This window comes from Anguilla anguilla, chromosome 8, assembly GCF_013347855.1.
Source record: "Anguilla anguilla isolate fAngAng1 chromosome 8, fAngAng1.pri, whole genome shotgun sequence".
Taxonomy (NCBI): domain Eukaryota; kingdom Metazoa; phylum Chordata; class Actinopteri; order Anguilliformes; family Anguillidae; genus Anguilla; species Anguilla anguilla.
Genome location: NC_049208.1, coordinates 29806446 through 29819656, shown reverse-complemented (window position 1 = coordinate 29819656; position 13211 = coordinate 29806446).

Here is a 13211-nt window from a genome sequence, read left to right as displayed (position 1 = left end):
TATGGCTGTATGATACATGGTGATTAAGGGAATTTTTAAAATTAAGTTCAGCTGGAATAATTCACATCCTGCTGCACCCTGGTATATTCCAAATTTAACTTTAGACCAGGAAAAATCCAGTTATTTCCACTGGCACCTTCATTTATTTCAAAATTCTACTGGTTTCACCATTTCACATACTTTTTTTCTCCTGAAGCATAATTTAAAGGTATGATATACATCATCAAATATTAGGTTTGTCAACAATCCCTAGCTGGAAAATGGGATATGCAGCAGTGATGATTTATGAAACGACATTTTCAGTGCAAAAAAAAAAAAAAACTAAACTAAAAACATATAGCAGCCTTGAATTCACAGCAGCTCCAGTTTGAAACTAGACTACCTCTTGTAATTATTTTTATTCAATTGTTTTAATTTGCATTCTGATGTATTTACTGTCAGTCACTATCACACACAGCTTCAATCAAATCAAACCACAATTATATTTGAATCAAAGTGTCCAACAATTTACATGTGAAATAGTCCTTACAATCTTTACTTTATTCATGACAATCTAATCTTTCAAATCTTGTTTGAAGTCTAGCTACTGTAGGTTCGTTTCAGTATCCTAATTGCTATTGGAGCAAAAGAAGGAGGTTCCACCAGCAGGCTTGGTGGGGCGGGGAGTGTTTCAACCTCTCCAGTTCAAACGGAGCAACACTATCTGCTGAAGGAATGAGAAATTATCAGTGCCGGTTTCACCACGCCCTGACCATACAGAATCTCGCTGATGAGGCCAACAAGCCTCTTTGCTACTCAGTTTCTGAGAGGACACTTACAAACCAGCGGCATATGCTGGGGTCAACAATGCTTCCATAATTGAGAGCTCTGCTCAGAATCCTCGTCTATAATTTAGGCCTCGTTCCACACCCACAATATCAGACTCTTCTCTCTTAATTCTGGCTTTGCTTCAAACATATATTATACTCCTTTATTCAAAATGTGGCCTCCCTTGAATTCTGTTCTATGGTTCAAAAAAAGGCTATAATGGTAAATCATCCTTTTCTATCCAGACCATTTAATACTTTTCGGAGCACATCTTTCGTCTTTGGTGCCCCAGCAGCAGCGATCATATTTGCCATTGAACAACGAAACGCATTCTTTAAGAATAGAGCTTTGTCCTGTTGCAAAGCTGCATGCCATGACTCCTTAAATATGCCCATTTTGATATCTGTACTATACATTTCCTTAACCCACTTGTAGTAGCCTATAAATGTTTTTGGTCTTTGGAACAGCACTGGAGAACAATAACCCCTTATTATTTGCACAGCGAATGAACTGAATTTGGTTCCTCATGCAGCAGGTTTGAAAATAGTTTTGCAGGGTATTGCTTACCTGCAGTGAACGTTTGCGAATATCTGTAAACAAATTCAGACAAAATTGAGATAAGACAGAATATCTTGGCAGGGTTTCGTGGTAAATATGAGTTCTGAAATATTAATGTAAACAATGTTCAGTGGATTTTACAGTCAAGAAATCATTAATATCTCCAGTATTTTGTCAGTTTTTTTTTATTATTTCAAGCCCACATGAATCTGAGAGATTTGCAGCTTGTTTGGATTGCACACTCCATTGCACTTTCTTTGCAGACAGGAACTTTTATCTGGCAAACTAAATCAGAGAAATAACACCATAATGTAGTTTCACACAAGACACAAGACAACACATTTTCTCTGAAAAGGGAAGATCGATCGCAATATTACATCACTATTTTTTATGTGATAACATTTTTTTGCTACAAAGTAAATAGGAGAGAACAGAGTTTAGCCAACTTAAAATCAAGCACAGCTCAAAAAATATATTCAGTTGAAAGTTTAAAAAAAGAAGATCGATTTAATCCATATAGACCCTTTGACAGTCTATGTCATCAAAAACATGTACGGGCATTTTGGCAACGAAAATAAGGCTTTTCCTATCATGGAAACTGGTGGAATAGGGAGGGAGTTGGTTCATACATCTTTTTCTCAACTACTTAAATACAGAAAATGTCAGATTGTTGCATTTATGGCTGTATATGTGTAGATGCTATGTTTCTCAACCAAATACATGCCCACTAATCAGGGAACCATTTTGTGATATCCTCTAATAGGGGTGTTGCTAGACTTAAAGCCATACTATGCAGGGTTTTTACCTTGAAAATATTATTAAATATATGACTTTATGCACTTTTGCCAAATGTGTGCACCTTCACCTGTATTTGTTATTCTAAAATGTGTTAGGGATGTTTCTGGGCATGGCACTCTTTTCTGTGTGGGGAGGGGCGGGTGTGGCTACAGAGCCTGTGGTTTGGGATCAGGTCTCAGCGCAGCGTTTGTTCCTAGCTAGCCGCTGCAAAGGCCCAGATACGGTACAGCAAAGCAAAAAGATAAGCTGACAGGGCTTGTTCAAGAGCTAGAGTTCACATTGAAATCGCTTTTCCTCAGTGGTGTCAGCTGATGTTCGCCTAGGGGATGAAAAGCAATGTGGAGTTGGCTTGTTTTCTGTTGGACCTGTAAGTAAGGATGTTGTGAAAAATGTTCTTACCGTGAAGAATACCTGACTTGTCTACATTCTGGACAGATGTTACTGTGAAGTAAATCTATCGCTGTTTCAGTCACAGTGCTTTTGACACAAGCAATATCGGAAGGGCTGTCCTGAAATGTCTTCTTACCGTGAAGAGTGCCTGACCTGCAAGCTAGAAATGTGTTACCACAGTGGCACAATTATATTGAGAAATACCATCTTTGGCAAAAAGGCTGTATGCTGTAACTGCATTCAGATAAAGCCTATCATGCATAAAAAACACCTAGTGTTTAAAACCACATAGCGCTGCACCCCCTTACAAAAAAAAAAGAAAAAGAAAAGAAAAACTGTAGGTTGCTCATGTACTTTAAATATACTCACAAGTCTGACTTTGACTACTTTGGGACTAAACTGGCTCACTTTTTAGTTAATAAAACTCAAAAGTAATATCAGAACTAGTGGCCTACTACTGGTTCAGTATTTTAGTAGCATTTTCTGGGGCCAACTTGATTAGGCCTATACTTGATGTACCAAAAGTTCTAAAGATGTTCAAGCATAAGCTCCACCTTGTAGGGTCCACCTTGTAAAAGTTCCTTTCAGCCTAAAAATGTTTATTCAAATAGTAGGCCTATCATATGATATCATGAAAGACATCCGAGCACCACTCCATCATAAAATTTAGGGGAGACTCTGTAGTTAGTGCAGAATAAAACTGAAGTGAGCCTCAGCCATGTTCTTGGGTTAATGAAACTAACTGCACAGGCAAAGATGTTATTATTGAGAAATCATTGAAAATGCATGTAAATAGGGACCTTATTCTTGAACCTCCCTCAGTGCCAGAAGAAAATATACTTAACGTCTTTGCAACTTCTAGTACATGAAGTATACTCAAGTAGTCATAGGCCACTAGTGCTCACTGAATATTTAGGTTATCTTTGAGTTTTATTAACTAAAATGACACCTCTGATGGTGTCACCCGGTGTGGTCCACACCCCCCGAACCCCCCCTAGTGACACCTCTGGTTTGCGATATGGAATATTTTCGCCTGTCATGTGGTAAGTTTGCTAGATGCAGTAAACTTGCGGTTTACAAGATAACTTGCCAACATGCGCACGCATCTTTGTTAGGTCATTACTGTTTACTTTGAAGGGGTCTATTAAAACATATTTAACAGGGTTAAAATAAATGTATATGCTTTAATTGCAGAAACAAGTGCTGCAGTGCAGTGCAGTGCAGTGCAGAGCTAATCACAGCTAAATCCTCTGCAGCCATGTTCCTGTGAGTGAAGTCAAAACAAAGATGAATGAATGAATGAATCATTGCATTTATATAGCACTTTACCGAACGCTCAGAGTGCTTTACAGTGATGAGTGGGAATTCACCTCACCAACCACCAATGTGTAGCACCCACCTGGGTGATGCACGGCTGCCATTTCTGCGCCAGAATACTCATTAGCTAAAGTGGAGAGGGTGAGAACATTTTTTTAGCCAATTAAATCAGGGGATGATTAGGTGGCAAGTTTAAGAGAGACAGAATTTAGCCAGGACACCGGGGAACCCCCTACTCTTTACGACAAGTGTCATGGGATCTTTAATGACCACAGTGAATCAGGACCTCGGTTTTAACGTCTCATCCGAAAGACGGCATCTCCTACGGTACAGTGTCCCCGTCACTGCACTGGGGCATTGGGGTTTATTTGACCAGAAGAGAGAGTGCCCCCTGCTGGCCCACCAACACCACTTCCAGCAGCAACTCAGTATTCCCTTGTGGTCTCCCATCCAAGCACTAACCAAGCCCTCACTTGCTTAGCTTCAGCCATTCGGCAGAAGCAGGGTGCATGGTGGTATGGCTGCTGGCTGTCAAAACAAGGATGTTGGTATTTAGATATTCTTAACTCTTTCCCTGCGGAGCTATTTTTTGGTGGCTTGGGACGTTGTCCAGATTCAAGGGTGCATTTGAGAAGCACCTTCACATACAAATCCTTTGTGTTTGCATCCATCACAATAACCTATACCACTGTTTCAATCTGTCTATCAATCAGTCTGTAGCTCGATACAGACCAAAGCTGAAGTAATGAAATAGAATGGGCAATCCTCAAAACATAACTTTGCTGATAGATGGGGTGTTGTGAGTGTTAATCTTGCCTCTGGTCCCAGTGTGAAACCGAAGCCCCATTACTATGAGGGTGAACCACGGAAGACAGCAACATGAATGTACTGTACGTGCATGTGCACTTTGTTGAATGCCATGACACTTGGCAGTGGTTTAGGTGAGTCACTTTCACTCACTGTAAAGTGCCTTCAGATCCATGAACGTTGCTATAAAAATCCAGTTTATTCATTCTTTAATTTACTAGGCCTTTGATGGATTCTCCTACAAGAGACATGAAGACAAAGGCTTTTTATCTCTTCACTTGCCTTCTTGAATTGAATTTTCTCAGTTCGGATCCTTGCCCATAGCAGTGCCATATCTTTATTCTTGCATTGAAACATAACATATTCCAGCTTTCCCATTCAGGTTACGTAATGCACAGATGCTAGCTCTACATCACTAACACCTGTCATATCTGACATTAGTGAACTTGGTCATGATGGCATTGCAATGGCTGTAATTTCATGCAGATAGTCTGTACTTAGGGTAGTGTATAATTTGGTGACTCACTTTTTAGCTTGAAATCAGGAGAAGAGATTCACAACGACTTAAGCACCATATGTTTCTGTGGGTGCTTGTACATATTTGCATAATAATTAGAAAGAAAACACGTTCAGTGGGCAATGTTATTTTTCAAGAGAGCAAATTCATGTATTACTACACAAATGTCAACCCAGGTAGCGAACATTTTTATCTGTTTGGAGTAAACAATAACCTGCAGGAAACAGCACCTTGCAGTTCCACGGGTGTCTTTCAGCTTCATTTCCTGCTTGCTGACATTGTAGTTATGGTGATTATTAACAGGGGCAAAGTTAGCATTTAGGAACTTCTGAACTATGTAATTTTTGCATGCAGTTGCTGTGTTTGTGTGATTGGGTTGAGGATGCTCACAGAATGCAGATGGGCCGAGTGGCTCATGGGCATATGATTTGAATGCTCAAAGGCAAGAGGCATCTCTCTCTGTCAAGCTTATCAGAGCTATACTCTGTTGACTCAACTGACTTCTCTCTGAACGCCCAATGAGAAATGTGTCCATGCGGTGGAACCTGCTTACAGATAAACACCAATGCTTTCCTCTGGAGAATAGACTCCATTGATCATACAACCGGAATATATATTGGTATCATTGTTGAATACCATTCTCCATAAGAACTCAGTCATTTCATTGTAGAAATATATGAAAACTACATTTTAAATAGAGTTAAATATAATTGGACTGAAAAGAAGAATGTCAGAATGCTTACGGTAGATAATGCGTAAGCTCCATAAACATGTTTTTTTCTGCTTAAATGCTCCAATTAGAACCCATGTCAGTGTCCACTGTTTTAAGCTGAAAATACTAAATGATTTGGATAACTTGTATCATGTTTTAATGATCTATTAATTGTTGGGAGAGCCAGTGCTGTAACGTTGCTGATGATGTCAGATGTTTGCTACTGCTCCCCCCTGATTTGAACTGATCAATGCAGTTGCTCTGTGCAGTGAAGCTATTTGCTTCACATATTAAATGAGTCTATCTTTGACTGGCAGGGGTCATGGTCCAGCTCGACTTGCACCGCTTTTCAGCAAGAAGCCGCAGAACACATAGGTCAGCTGCTTCCTGCTACAGTGACGCCCCATTGAGCCCAGCACTGTGTGACTGTGGCAGTTGGGAATGTGCTGGGACAAGTGTGTTCAGCTGTGACACTTGCCTAACCCATCTGTGCCCATTCCTCCAGCACAAATAAGGCGTTTGAGTGATCTGTGCATGAACCAGATAGCCGTCAGTACAGGACAGGATGTACTGTACACTGCAGTGTTCAGTTCACCCCAGCGCAACCAGGTTATGCTTGCCTGTTCAGCCCTGTCTTCTCAATGTCATATAGGTTCCAGGCAGACATACCCATTACCAAATGAAAAACAAATGTCTAATAAGTACTTTTCAGGCCAATGATATCCTCTTTAAATTTAAAAGGAAGAATTGTGCTTTTATTGAAAAATAAATGTGTTCAGTTGATGCACTTAGTGATGCATTGATTTTTGACTGACTATATATGGTGTGGCTGTCTGGAGAATTTTTGCAATCAATGGTATTTTTCCCCTTTCTACTTGATGGTTGTTGAATATTTTTATTCCAAATGAAATAAATAATGGCTGCAATCCTCTGAATGGCTGGGCTATTGTCTTGTACAAAAAACTCTTTGGAAAAGGTGAGATGTTCCATATGAAATTTGTCTTGTGTTTCTGTAAACCTGTAATTTTCTGCAAATTAAAATAGAATAAAATTAGTCCATTATAACCCATATGCAAGAGAATAATGATAATAATAAAAAACTGAATGTACGTACATAACAATGATAGTAGTAATAACAATGATGTCTATAGTCATAAGGACACTCACATAATCACAACAATAATCATTATGAGAATGATATGACATAATAACTGCCTACATGGATGGCATGAAAAAGTAAGAAACCTTTCAAACTCAGAGATGTACTTTTCCTGTCAGAAACAAAACCTGCTGCAGCATAAAATAGCCAGATGGCCACCAGGGTGATAGTCTTTCATCTGTGCTCAAAAATGATTCTCACTGGAAAAATATAACTTGGCTGATACCATTTCTGGGAAAAATGTAATTCAAATGTTGAAAAACATTTCTCAATTTTTCAAACTGCATAGGGTGCCAAGTGCCATGGCTGAATTATTGCAGTTCGTGAAGTTCAACAAATTCATTTTATTTCACAAAGTAAAATAAATGTTTTTTCACGTACTTTTTGAAATCTGAAAAAAATATAGTTTTACATTTTGGTGCAAAGGTTCCCTCATAAATTTAGCTTTAAATCTGTTTTAAAGATTAAATATAAAAAGAATATGTGTGCCAGTTGGTTCAATAAATACTATCATGCATGTATGTATCTTGGATTCTGTTCAGCATTTGGCACTATTCCTCTTATTAATTTGCTTGCAGTTCACTTCGGTCAACTCTCAGTTCTTCATACAACATAAAATATATATGTACATAACAGATTTTCTAAATATACTTCATAGCGTAATAATTAATTCAGCAAGAAAAAAGTCTTCAGTTCTAGAACAGACCCAAACTCTGATCACAGGTCAGTGGATGCAGTAGCACTCTAATGGCATCGGACACCTCTTTCCCAGGGCCAATCATTCAAGAGCATGGCCAAGTCAGGGGTCAACACTTCCACATACGAATCCAAGCTGCCGAGTTTAGTATATTAGGACAATACCACAGAAATTACAATGTTAAAGCTTTGAACTAGCAGTTTTGCAAGCAACCACAGGTGGTCTTCACTATGGCAATGGAAATTCCTAATCAATAGCATGCATTCATGCCCACCCTTCACTCTGAATCTAATCCTGCTGTCGCACATTAGCCTTCCACATGCAGGAAATATACTTTCTGTGTATGCAAGATCAACTAAGAAAGCATATATTTATTAATATATATTTACATATATTCATGGTCTTTTCGATATTATTATTTGTTTCTGCGTCCTGTAAGGACATTGTTATTTTGTTCCATGAATAAGACGAAGAATGACAAGAAGAGAATCCTAGTGGATGAGATTTTTGGTGCAGTGTTTTTCAATTTACCAGACAGTTCTGAGACAAAGAGAAAATAACCCCCAAATTCCCCCTTTGCAGTGCCTCTGTTCTTAATGTAATTGATCAGGACACAATAATCCGCACTGCCATGAACTGCTGTTCCGTCAGGATGTTCTGTTTTACTGGCTATCCCCCCTGAAGTCTCACTGGTAGGCAGTGACCTCCAGCAGGTCAACAGTGCGGTCTCTTCATTCACCCAGAAGATCTGTTTAACAGCGCTACACAACTGATTCTGTCTCTGGTCGTACTGGACAAAAAACTTGAGCTGTTAGCTTTCTTCATGTGCACAGCCAGGATGAGCCCTGAACACAACACACACTTGCTAGTAATTCTCCGTTCACTGAATCATATTCTGTGAAATTTGAAGATTTGATAGAAGCTATAAAATGAGCAGTGCTGCGAAGTCACAGTTGGGAATGTGCTGGGACATTTTTTACTCTACTGCTCCACAGGGCAGATCACTTCCTGAATGACCACAACGGCACAGCCAGTTGACATAAGGAATTGTCCATGGCAATGACTTCTACAGGTTAGTGATGGACAGAGAGAGAGAGGGTGGGAGGTAGCGGAGTCAGAGAGGAGAGGAGAGAAAAAGCAATAGATGGGGTGAGCAAGGAGTGAGGAAAGAGGAGAGAAGGGATGAAGGGCTTTTAAACTGTTGTCTCCCGTTAACTCTCATTAGTGACACAATGCCAATGCAGCATTTTGAACATGCTCAGTGAAGCCCAGAGGAATTGATTCACAGGAAACAGCCAGGAAGAAACAAGCCATATATAATTTGATTAATAAAAGTTTGTAGCCGATAGCTCATCAGCGCACTTGCAGGGAAATTGACCCAATCTTCTGCACAGAGTGAGGCATCTCCCCCAATCGACTCGACTAATCCAGAAGATGAATTATGCCTAAGGGACTGTAGTATGAGTGTGTGCACAAATGGTTTTAAGTGCTCCAGATAATCACTCTGTACGAGCACTGTCTTTCATCACATGCTTGATTGGATCCCTTATTATTGTGCTACATTACTTAGGCATTGCCTCAAGTGGAGTTCACCACCACTTGGCAAACAAATTTGTGTGTCTTTGTGCGCTTAAGTGATTTAGCTACTACATGTCATAGAGGTTGCTGTATACTGTGTGTGTGCGTCAGAGAGAGAGAGGGGGAGAGAGAGAGAGAGCGAGAGCAAGAGAGAGCATTACTTTCAGAAGGCATATTGCAGATATTTGATTTAGATGGCAGTGCAGACCCTTCCATATTGGTGGAGAGAATGAACAGGGCTCTCACATCACCTCACATCACCTCACATCACATCACCTCACCTCATCTCACATCAGTTCACATGCCAGATCAGCCTGCCTGCTTTTCTCCTGCCTCACTGCTCCACTACAGCAGACACAGAAACTATCAATGTAACAAATATGGACAAAATGTCACAACATAGCAAAAAGCCTACAGTATAAAAAAAGACTACAGTGTAAAATAGGCTACAGGGCAAAATGGTGAATTACAAAGATTCTCTCTGCAGATTTGCTGGAATAAATGAAATATGCACTGCCATCGCAACTCATGCAAAAGCAATACAAGCTCCTGCCCATGCCCTTCCAGGGTGCTCTACTCAAGCTGGCACACAGGCATTACTGTACACGTAGAAACTGGGAATAGTATCACATGCATTTTCCCTGTCCATGCACACAAAGCTTATCACACAGTGGCTGTGTAAAGTCTTTAAAGGTAAACACTGGATAGCTGTGATAGCTTGCTAATGATTGAGGTGGAAAAACTTCTCGTCTGCATGCATGTGTGTATGTCTTGGACACAACGCCCAAACAAAAATAATGCAATCTTACACCAGACAGTCATATAACCAGTCACCATAAAATCAAAGGAAGATTTGTCCCTCCCCAAAACTGGGCTAACTCAGTCTCCAGGCCCCCGCTGCTTTACATTGTTCGCAAACACACTCTTGCTTTCTCCTTCCATTTTATTATTTCTCAAAATTTTGTCTGTTTTGTGCAAAAGCAAAGACGCTACCTACAAGTTATAGTCCCTTGCTATTTGATACAATAAAAAGCAAGGCTACACAAACATATATGGAAGATGAGAAAACGTCAAGGTCTCAGCTGTGGTCTCTAAAACAGACTTTGTGACTCAAGCTTTGTTGTTTTTCAAAGAGGATCCAGAAAACCACGACAGACGTTCCTGCTCAAAAGTGACAGCGATGATGCCTGAAGGACAAAGAGTCATCAGAAAAAAAAACAACACATTAAGTACAAAACAACCACTGCTCCAGCGGCAGCCCCCACCACATCCAATAAACCGTTTCCCAACCAGACCTCCACAACACTTTTCTCATTTCTGCTTGCTCCCACTGGAAGAAAACCCATCCTCCCTGCACCCATAATGCAATGCAGCAGAACAAAGCAGAAAGGTGTACCTCTCTGTGGGTGCATTCAAGAAGCTTACATTAAAACCACTGCAGGCAACAATTGCTAACCCTGGGTTTAAAACCCTTTAATTCAGACATGAACAGGTTTATGTACTTATTCTCAAAGCAATTCCTTTACCCAGGAGGAAGTACATTGCTCGCAATTTACATATCTCCCAGTGACACAGCTGTAGTGTATGTTTTAATGAAATACATCAACTTAAGTGGTTTTCATCGAGCGTGCTATAATAGTTCCTTATCAAGGATCTGAATGTGAAATCCTCTGGGTACGGGATCCTTAACCAATATGCTGTACAGCCGCTATATTAGAGACATTATGCTGGCAGGCTGGACAAGGCTTGTGGTGATAGCAGTATTATGTTAGGATCCAAGCATCTCACCGCGTGGGCTGAGGCTTCTCTCTCTCCACTTGTCATCCTATCATCTGCAACAGAGAGGGCGTTGAACGAAATATGCAGACAAATAAGAGCTGAAACAGGTACAATTATTGTTGTTTTTGTATTGCCCTAAATCCTGTTACCACCCAATACATCTCCATCAGTAACATTTGGTGGCTCCAGCGTGATCTGCAGTATGTATTCTCCAGTGCTGTACATACCGTGCACTCTAATTAGGTCACATGCAGATCCTTCTTATTAGCTGTACTCAAACCATAGCTGTTCTATATAGACATGTCCTGGAGGATTCATATTGTTTATTCTACTCCATTTCAAAGCAGCGCTTCACTTGCCTAATGAGCCGTAAAACTGCAGAGGTCACCCTCTAGTGGCCATTAAAGGCATTGAACCAACCACTGCTATCAGGAGGAGTGGGTGTCCCTAAAAACCTATAACAAGACATTCACTCTTCAATATTACTAGTCATTTAACACAGCCAAAACTTTTATATTATGAGGGGTATTAAAAGGGAAATCCATCTCCTCCAGAATCCCAGTTTGATGAGTACATTCCCATCAGCCCAATAGAAGACCACAGTAGGCCCAAAACAGTAGTGAAAGCTCCAGGAAAATTTGGAAATGAGAAATTAATCAGGCTTGGCTGGTATGCTGAGCAATGCAATGGGCCTTGAGGGTAAAGAAAAACATAAAGGTATAATGTCTTTACATTTGGTAACAGGTGTGTATATACCATTGCAAACAGAAATAAAGTAAACATTATTTCAATCCCCACTGAAATGAATAGCCCTCTATATACGTAGGCCTCATACTCATGATTCAGACTAGTCAACACTACATTGCTTTTTTGTGGATAACTGCTGTATATAGGAGGTGCCAACAGGTGGCAGCAAAGAACAGTGAGACAACCGTCCAGTCCAGGAAGGGGTGGGCACTTTGGCAGATGCCTCAGCCATGTCCAAAACACCATACTTGCCTACTATTGAGTAGACAAGTTGCATACAACTTGTCTACTCAATAGTAAGCAAGTAAGCTGCTCAGTCTTTAAACTGGTACTTTCATTTTAATAAATTGTTTTATTTATTATTCAAAACTTTTTCAAATATTAAACATTTTTTATGTACATATGGAGTACATTTTTAAACTTCATAATATCCTGGAATTTTGAGTTCATGACATGCTTCACACTTAAAAAATAATAAATAAATAAAGCTGGGCACCAAGCCAAGTCTATTTTCTAGCAAAAATAAAGTTATTGGTTTTGCACCATGTTTGCCAGGAGCAGAAAGCTATTATGGGAAAACTACTGGGAGTGACGGCTCAGGAATACTAGGTGATACTGCTAATATCTGGATCTATTTATCTGTAGGTGAAGCTGAAAAAGAGGGAAGGATGATGGCTTCACAGATGTGTTGACGCAAATGACCGATATAACACCGCATCATTGATTTAGACCAGCAATCAACAATAACTATGACACAAGTGCAGTGCCAAGTCTACTTGGAAGAAACAAACAAGCCTGGACTAGAGAAAAAAACTGAGGCACAACAGGCATTCTCAGGACATTAGTAATTGTCTGAGGAAATTGCTAACAGAGTATTCCAGACACTCAGGGAGTTAAGCACGGTAGAAGACATTTTCCCAAAGGCTTATTTTGAGAGAAGGTGCCAGCATTCGACTGGACTTGCAATAGACAAAATACTGGATTTAAAAGGCAAGTTGCCAATCTTTTCTGGACTCAATGAAGCCAGTTTTCTTTTTTCCTGGTGGAGTAGCAGTTACCAATTTCATGTGCCAAACCTTTCTTATCCAGATTTTTCGTGCCAACTACATGCCATAGTTGTCCTAAAGTTCTTTTGCACTGTAAGAGGATGACAGAGGTCAGAAAATGAGAACTGCTTAACAATAACTCTTTAGGTACACTAGGCCTATACAGACAAGCCCTCAAACACAGTTGTGCAAGTTATCCTTTTTCCAGTGGACACTGATACAATCACTCAGCACCCCCTGAACAGGGCTACCAAGGTTATCAGAGGCTAGTGACAGACAGATGTTACATCTGTAACTGC